The sequence below is a fragment of the Papaver somniferum genome, chromosome 8 (genome assembly GCF_003573695.1).
Source record: "Papaver somniferum cultivar HN1 chromosome 8, ASM357369v1, whole genome shotgun sequence".
Taxonomy (NCBI): Eukaryota; Viridiplantae; Streptophyta; class Magnoliopsida; order Ranunculales; family Papaveraceae; genus Papaver; species Papaver somniferum.
The window spans coordinates 71,589,310-71,599,012 of NC_039365.1; positions in this window are offsets into that span (position 1 = coordinate 71,589,310).

The window sequence follows — 9,703 nt, forward strand, 5'->3', positions numbered from 1 at the left end:
TGGCGTGAAGGAGTGGCTGGCATGGTATGCTATTGTCACCGTGGTGCAGCTGGCATGGTTTTCTTTCCTTGGCGCGGAGATATGGCTGGCATAGCATGCCTTTGGCACTATGGTGCGGCTGGCATGGTTGGAATTCCTTGGCGCGAAGATGTGGCTGGCATGGCAGGCCATTGGCACAGTGGTGTGGCTGGCATGGTCGGCATGCCTTTGGCGCGGAGATGTGGCTGGCATAGCATGCCATTGGCACTGTGGTGCGGCTGGCATGCCTTGGCGCGGAGATGTGGCTGGCATGGCAGGCCATTGGCACGGTGGTGCGGCTGGCATGGTCGGCATGCCTTTGGTGCGGAGATGTGGCTTGCATAGCATGCCATTGGCACGTTTGGATAGAATGCGTGGCTGGCATGTGTAGAGATGATGTCAGTCAGTACCGAGGGCTCTGCCGTGGAGCATAGCATATACGTAAAAAACGAACCCTGTAATTTTACGCAGACATGTTGAACGGTTCAATAAATGTGCTAGTGGCGATATTATTACTCAAGTGTGACGTCACTGTTTGGCAAAGGCTTTACGATTTTAACTCTAAGCTAAAAACCACCATCAACATTTAAGTCCCCTGCTTAGCTCGGAACATGGGCTTTATTGCGAGGTAAGCATAAGATGGTGACAGACAAGGACAAAATCGAAACGACAAGTCATGAAGAGATGGTCAGGAAGACCCATCTAACCTTTTTCGGGAGGTAAGGAGAATTCGTGATTCTTGCGCTAGTGGTTTTGCGTAGATTCTGCTCGTGGTGCTGCTAGCTAGATCGCGGAGTGGTAGTGGTAGTTGCTGTCCGAGATGCAAACAATTGGTGTCATCTTGGCTAGGCTAGGAACACGGAGTTGTTGGCGTTTCCGGATTGGCTTGGAAAGCCGTTGGCATGGTGTGGCTTAAAACGGAGCCGTTGGCATTGGTCGGCTTGGAATGGAGCCGTTAGCGTTGGATCGGCTTGGGATGAGCGCTGGCTTGGCATGACGCTGGCTTGGCATGGCGCGGGTTGTTGTCTTTGCGTGGCGCGGACCGTTGGTGTCGCTTGCAGGTACGGTTGCCTCTTTCCATGCGTGGCTCAGATTGGAAATCCTTTCCTTATTCATATCCCAAAGTATCACGTCCATATGAAAGGTGTTAGCTCTCCTCCTCATGTTATACTTCCGGTTTCACTTCCAAGTTTTGGGGATAGCAGTAGAGCAGAAGCGATAACGCAGGCCAGCGTGTTCCAAACACGTACTTCTACGTTTTTTTTATCAATCCCTAATTGACACGCATAGACAAATATCTTTTCCAGCCGATATCACGCCTTAATTCATGACTAGTAGAAAGCTTTCCTTTTTCGGATTTCATCGCTCTGCTGAATATAAGAGGCGATCTTGAATCCTTCGTTTGTACAGATCGTCTTGAAATCACGTTTATCCTCTTTACAGGTATCGTCTCGTGCTTTCTCCTGGTTCCTCACTTTGTTTTCTTGCTCGTGTAGATTGCTGGTGCAGATAGGGCGAAAACTTATCACATCTTTTGATTTTGTAGTACATAATGGGATCTTCCAGTGACAACCGTACCTATAACTCTTCGGAGAGAAGCTTTGGGATCGAGGAAAACTGGTCTTCTTCTCATGAAGAGGCATTGGACAGAATTAATTCTCTGTTTCGTGAAGCTGGCGAAATTATTCAGGACATGCCTTCCACCTATTTATGTGGAGTGCGGATGCATGCTCAGGATTTCAAGACTCTGGTGGATATGGAGTAAAAGAGGGGAGATGGTGAAGCATCCCAGCGCGTTGAGATACCTCAGGGCAACGAAACTTCTTCACAGCCCAGTGCTAGGGCTGAACGACTCGCCTCTCGGTTGAAACGGCGGAAAACTGAGTCCGTGAAACTTCTAGGGGAGAGCCAACTTAATTTCCCTACCCGAGATGGTGTCGTAATCCTTGATTCTGGTGCGGATTAATCGAGACATCCTCGAAAGCCTGCTGAAAAAGTTTTTGAGGAAGACGTCGTTGTGGTTGACGAAACTGAAGCAGCTTTTGGAGTGGACGTCGAAACTGCTGTCAAGGACGTTGAGAATCTGTGGTGGCATATGCTGAGACGGTTGTCGAAGTGGGCGTTGGACAGGAGGTGGAAAATGTTGCTGCTGAGGCGGTTCCCGGGTGGGATGTTGGAGTTGTTGTTATGGAGGCGGCTTCTGAATGAAACCTTTGTTGTCCGAAAGATTGTTTGGGAACGTGCTTGAAAGGGCTCCGACAGAGGCGTTGGCGATCCGAGCGTCTACTTTTGATAACCAGTTTCCTTTTTTGCCGTTTCTCCTTGGCGTGTAACCGCTTTGATGTTTCACAGACTCATTTTTATCTTCTTTGTATTCATGGCGAAGTTAGGGTTTCGCCAAATAACATCCCGCTTATTTAGCTCCTTTGAATGCAACCTCTTTTTTGAAAGGATCCAAAACCTTTATCAAAATAGGTTGTTTGATATTCCATACCTTTCCTGTCGTCTGATGATTCCTTGTATATTCTTCCCTTCAAAGTTTCGAGTAAAGCATCTTTTGCAGGGTTTCGGCTTTTCTGGTCGTGATTTGATGGGTAATGGTTTCACGATGTTTCAGGATTTATTTGTTTTGTTTTGTTTTTTTTATCCAGAAAACTCATTTGAAAGGAAAAGTATGCTTTAAATAGAAATCGGAAACCTAATTAAGAATGCAAGTGGCGCATTCATCTTGGAGGTAATACAAATACTGAGTGGAAAGGGAAATCACTGAAGAAAATACTAAAGGGAGAACGCTGGAGGAGGAAGTAGCACCGTGCTTTAGGTATTGAAGGTCTTGAGCCATCGCGAGTGAAATGTTATGCCTTCCAACTTGTCAGTGTTGATGAGTTTGTAGTAACCGCCCAAAAGAACATCTGCCACCAGATATGGCTCGTCTTCCTTTTCTTCGGGTGAATCAGTCCAAACAACTATCTTCACTGTTATGTTTCTGACTTGAAATGAGGTTGCCTTGACTACCGTGTCTTCAATTTGAAACTTTGGGCGTCGTGTAACTGCTTGACTCTTGGTCTCGTTATCTTCGATTGCAGCTTCCAAATCCTTGGTGAAGCGCTTGAAAGGCCCAGCGTCCCAATCACATCTCTTAACAATGTCCGTACTGATAATCGGACCAAGTCCCCATGACGGGCTAAGAGAAGAAGTGAATGGTTGTAGGTAAGGTTGTTTGACCAGGCTTACTTGTGTTTGGAATCTATGAGCGAGAGCCAGCGGGCTTTCTCCGGGTGATCGATTTCCACTGGTAAGTTGTTGATATGGCAACAGGTTGGACGGCTTGTTGGAAACTCTTTCGGGTGTCAAAGAACTAAGTTGTTGATGCTCCCAATTTTGCTTCGTTGTCAAATACCCACGAGCGCTCCAGGATCATGTCATAACCTAGTTCTTTGACAATGTGGAATTTGCTATGCGTTATAACGTCTCCCACCTTGATTTCGAGGTTAATGTAGTCGTATGCGTTCATTGCTTTTCCTTCCGAATTCTTGACCGTGGTTGGGGAGTGGGTAGCCTCTTGCTTCAAAATTTCTGCAGCTCTCAGAGTCTTGATGGTAATGATATTGAAGTCAGAGGCTGCATCGATCAATGTGTTGTCGAGATCAGTGCCCCTTAGGTAGGCCGTGGTTAGCAGTCCCCAGTTGTATTTTTCAGCGTTGTCCCCTAAAAGAGACGGGGCTTCTGGCGTAGTTTTCGTAACCGGAAAAAGTCGTTTGCCCGACACAACACGATTGAGGGCCGTGAAGATGTCTTGACGCTGCGTCTTGGAAAGGTAGAGAATTTCGCACACATGATGCATCATGGATTGTACAGTTTCGTGCACGGAGTCCCAGATATCCCGCAATTTCTGACTGGAAGTGGATCTCTATGTACTCCCTCATTTCCCAGATGAAGTTCCCCCGCCTCTACCTTCTCCTTGAAGATATGTTTTAGTCTGTTGCAGTCGCTGGTCGGGTGGTAAACACACCGCTGATAGCAGCAGTATTTGGGGTGCTCCATCTTTGCCTCGGTCGATGGGCGTATAGGGGGTGGTAATCTAATGACATCGTCCTGGATCCATGCCTCTAAGAGTTTGATCACTTCCTCGATCGGGAGCGGGAAATCCACGACATTTCCTCCAGCTTCATGACGACGCATGGGAGTCTTAGCGGCGGCCCTCAGTGGCAGAGCCGCCCGTTGTACTGGTCGGAGGTGCCATACTCGACGAAACATTAGGGGCGGCATCAGCAGCTCTGTCTCTGGTGACTGGTGGGGTAACACCTGAAGGAGAACTTTATGTGTTACTGGGATTTGTAGGTGGCGTAGAAGCGTTAGGGGTGGCAGCAGCTCTGACCCTGGTGATTGGCGGCGTAATACCTGAAGGAGCGCTTTCCGTGCTGCTGGGATTAGTAGGCGGCATGTTAATGCCGCTGGGAGGAGCGTTAGCAACAAGGACGGTTTCCGCGCTGGTGTTCTCAGGGTTCGTTGCTGACCGGGATCTAAGTTCTACCATATTGAGTTTGGAATTGAAAGACGAGATTGAAATCTAGAAGTTAATATTGCAACCGAGATACTGATCTCCCACTGCGGTCTCCAATTTTTTGAAGGTGAAAACATTTTCTGCTGATTTCGGTAATTTCGAGTGTGTGGGTGAGAAACGAATCTAAACCCTAAACAATGTACTGCAAGGGAGTACTTTGATTCGAGAGATCAATCTGTACAAATCCAGCCTAAACCAAGAAATGGCCGTTCCAGACTTGCTTCGGTCACAAAGTGAAGGAGAAGGGTTGGTCAAGGGAGGGCAGCAAAGAGAGTGTTGAGACCAGAATAGTTGATTCGGGAAGAGTAGTTGTTTGACGACTTGTCTTAGAAAGTGGAAAGCTAAGAGATGGGAAAGCCAACAAGTGATTTCTGAGTGTTGTATTCTCCTGACCAAAAACTTGTCATTGGTGGAAATAGGTGAGATCGATTTATACAAGTCGCAACGAAACGTACCCTAGTCTCGTAAGAAGTGGAAACGGTTGAGTAAATGGAAGAAAATGGTAACGGGTAACGCCTGGAATTGATGTTTCCATAATGAAGGAAAAGTTTCACCATTACTTCTTGTATTTACTAACCGCCTCACCCTTATGACACTTTCCTATAACGGTCGTAGTGTACGCCGCACGCTGTAAACCGCCAGACCAATACCCTGATGAGCATCCCCCAGTTTGTGACATGTTTTGATATCTCGAGTGTTTTCCTGGAAAACGTGTAGCATGGCCAAAGGATTTGGCGTTTGTAGCCAAGTTGGAGCCGTGACCAAAGAATAAGCATCATAGCCAGGTTGGTGCCGTGACCAGAGAGTTAGCATCGCAGCCAAGTTGGTGCCGTGACCAAGAGTTAGCATCGTAGCCAAGACATTTCCACGAGTCATCTGGTGGCAGGTTTGTACGGATAAGATCTGCATCTCAATAGGAAGGGTAGCCGTAGATTGTTGCAACCCTTTGTTTGGCAACCAGCGGCATGGTTGCAGCACTTGCATGCTCTTGGCACATCCAAATTAAGGTTTTGGCGTCGTGGCCAAGAATTGGTGTCGTGGACAAGAGATTGCTACAAATCGTTTGATGGCAAGTTTGTATGGCTGAGATTCATATCTCAGGAGGGAGGGTGGTCGTTGATTGTTCCAACCCTTCGTTTGCACCTAGTGGCATGGTTTAGGCGCGACCGAGCTAGGATTTTGGCGTAGTTTAGGCGCGGCCAAAACTAGGGTTTTGGCATAGTTTAGGTGCGGCCAAAATTAGGGCTTGGCATTGGGCCAAAAGTTGTCATGCGTTCGGTGCAAGCTTGTACGGCTGAGATTTGCATCTTAGGAGGAAGGGTGGCCGTTGATTGTTGCAACCCTTTGTTTGAAACCAGTGGCATGGCTTAGGCGCGGCCGAGCTAGGATTTTGGCGTAATTTAGGCGCGGCCAAAACTAAGGTTTTGGCATAGTTTAGGCGCGGCCAAAATTAGGGCTTGACATTGGGCCAAAGTTGCCATGCATTCGGTGGCAAGCTTGTACGGATGAGATTCGCATCTCAGGAGGAAGGGTGGCCGTTGATTGTTGCAACTCTTCTTTTGGCAGCCAGCGGCATGTGTTAGGGCCAGCATGGCTTTGGCATCTTTTAGGCGCGGCCAAAATTAGGGTTTTGGCAAAACCGTGATGTTTGGCCTTGGGCCGGAAGTTGCCATGCGTTAGGTGGCGAACTTGGACGGCTGAGATCTGCATCTCAGATGGAAGGGTATCTGTTGATTGTTGCAACTCTTCGTTTGGTATCCAGTGGCATATGGTAGGGCCGACATGGCTTGACATTATTTTAGGCGCGGCCAAAATTAGGGTTTTGGCAAAACCGTGATGTTTGGCCTTGGGCCGAAAGTTGTCATGCGTTAGGTGGCGAACTTGGATGACTGAGATCTGCATCTCATATGGAAGGGTAGCCGTTGATTGTTGCAACCCTTCGTTTGGCAGCCAGCGACATGTGGTAGGGCCGTCATGGCTTTGGCATATTTTAGGCGCGGCCAAAATTAGGGTTTTGGAAAAACCGTGATGTTTGGCCTTGGGCCGGAAGTTGCCATGCGTTAGATGGAGAACTTGGACGGCTGAGATCTGCACCTCAGATGGAAGGGTAGCTGTTTATTATTGCAACCCTTCGTTTGGCAGCCAACGGCATGTGGTAGGGCCGGCATGGCTTTGTCACGGAGATGTGGCTGGCATGGTATGTCATTGGCACTGTGGTGCGGCTGGCATGGTTGGCATGCCTTGGCGCGAAGATGTGGATGGCATGCCTTGACGCGGAGATGTGGCTGGCATGGTACGTCATTGGCACCGTGGTGCGGCTGGCATGGTTGGCTTTCCTTGGCGCGGAGATTTGTCTGGCATAGCATGTCATTGGCCTGTGGTGCGGCTGGCATGGCAGGCTATTGGCACTGTGGTGCGGCTGGCAAGGTCGGCATGCCTTTGGCGCGGAGATGTGGCTGGCATAGCATGCCGTTTGCACTGTGGTGCGGCTGGCATGGTTGGCATGCCTTGGGGCGGAGATGTGGCTGGCATGGCAGGCCATTGGCGTGCGGCTGGCATATCATGCCATTGACACGTTTTGCTAGCATGCGTGGCTGACATGTGTAGAGATGATGCCAGTCAGTACCGAGGGCTCTGTCGTGGAGCATGGCATATACGTAAAAAAGGTACCTCGGTAATTTTACGCAGACATGTTGAACGGTTCAATAAATGTGTTAGTGGCGACATTATTACTCAAGTATGATGTCACTGTTTGACCAAGGTTTTACGATTTTAACCCTAAGCTAAAAACCACCATCAACACACATATAGGCTTATCTATGGGACGAAGATTGGTTTAAAGTCTTCAATTGAGTTGAAGAAACTCTTAGGCTGTAAAGGAGGTCAGCTAAGGGAATCATTTGCATAGAGTCCTGTTGGGATTCAAGAAGCGTAAAGAGCGCGACCGTAACTGAATTTATGTGATGGTTTAATTCGGTCTCAACTACATTCCAGTGCGAAGTTATTTGTAGTAGGCTAGAGTATATAGCGGCTTAATATAGTTTGGTGTTCAATCTGGACTATCTCCCAGGGTTTTTCTGCATTTGCATTTGAACTCTCGGAATTGTATTTAGGTTTTTCCATATAGGTTTCCTAAGAAAAATTTGGTGGTGTATTTTGGTACCCCTGGATTTTTAGGTATGCATGTTGTCCTATATCCAAGTTTACAGTAGTTCAATATCTCTCTAATAATCAATATAAAACATTCCCGAATAACATCAATTGCACATATCACTGTTGCAGTCTATTTTCAAATGATTAAATCTTGAATCATGATTAGGTTATCAATAAATTTTTCTAAACCAAATTCATCAAGCATGAACAAATGTTCTTAAGCTTAGTCATATTTCGAGAACGATATTCAAGATAAACTTGACTCGAAATTTCTATTATGCATGTATTGTCTAATTTAGTCATACGACAATGTCTCAAAGATAGAAAGGTAAAAACTTGAGAAATATGTGGTTCAGTTTTCACTTACCTTTTGGTGTTGAAGTTCTCCAAAGCTCTTGTTGATCTTCACCTTCAAACGGTAGAAAACAGTGATATCCGATTCTCAACTACACATTTCAATCCTAATCCGAGACCTGACTAAATGTAGACTAGAAATAAAGATATAGTTTTGACAACTAAATTTGACAACAAGCTTGAGATAGAAATACTTGTGAGTTCGACCGAGAAATGCTCTAGCAGAAACCTCAAAATATGACTTTTTGTCTACCCAAAACTTTTTGTAATAAGCAAGCTTGATTTCCCTCATTTCCACTGATTATTGGGGATAAAAAATGGAGTTTTTCTAAGGCCCAAATCGTCCCCAATTGGCGGGCATATTCTTGCCGATTATTTTGTTGTGCAACTCACTTCGGTTGTTTTTCTAATAACTTCTTCGCCTGACCTCAGAAGGACCTTATTATTTTTTCATTGGATTTGTGTTTTTATTCTTTACAACATAAGGGTGAATACTTATGGATTTGAAGGTTCATTCGCTTACTTTATGGTCTTTGATATGTTCTCGACGCTCTTTGCTCATTTTCGGCGCATTTATTATACTTTTCTTGGCCCTTAAATACTTAGAAACTCGGAGTACTTCACTTCTTAACTCCTTATTCTTGTCAGGATGATTCACCTAGTTAAAACAAAATAAAATAAAATAATAATAATAACGATATAAATGCAAGAATAATTTGGATTCGACATTAAGATCATGTAAATTAAGCACTTATTAAATTTCTTCATATTTAGCTTTTGCTAGACCTCGAGAAAATTGCTTTTCTAAACTTATCTAACTCATTTTTGTAGAAACCACGATTATATTCAATATGTGCAACAAATCTTTAAACCCTTAGGTGCTCTGGTAGATGAGTTATAGTCTTGTGAAGGTTTAAGAAGATATACCCAAAAAATCTACTCAATCTTCCAGGTATTTCAAAGCCCCAAGCATCCAAAGAGCTATGAGGATATAAAGTTTCCCCACCTAATTTCAAGAAGTTAGAAGTACATACAAAATTTCAAACATAAATATGTTTGACCAATGAGAAATATATTCAGAAAATGGGTCATTTTCCCAAATATCTTTAAAAAATGGTTCTAATGGACGAGTAAAAATTAGTATGGGTGAAATGGACACCAAAAAAATAGCAAGAATGAAACTGGATTCATCTTGGCTTAAACTTAAAAAATAGCAAGGATGAAACTGGATGCATACTGATGTAAATTAAAAATAAGAAAAAATATTTGAAAATGGGTAGGATGAAACTGTTTACATCCTGACAATTTTTACATTCTCGTCCATTTAAACAGTATCAACATGTCTTTTTCACCCAGAAATTGTCGTTATTGAGTTAATTGACCAATTTTGTGAAAGATATTGTAATTTGTTAAACCAACGTCAGTAATGTCTTCTGCTTACGCTGAAAAGCAACTTCGAGAGCAACCAACAAGCATTTCTCTCGGACTTCTGCCTCATCAATCGATCACCCATAAAAACAATAAAAACGGGTCGCTCATGTGTGTAAGAAGGAATAAAGAAGCGAATATTTATGTACATAAGGGTGACATTTATTTTCAGTTTTTGGTAATCTC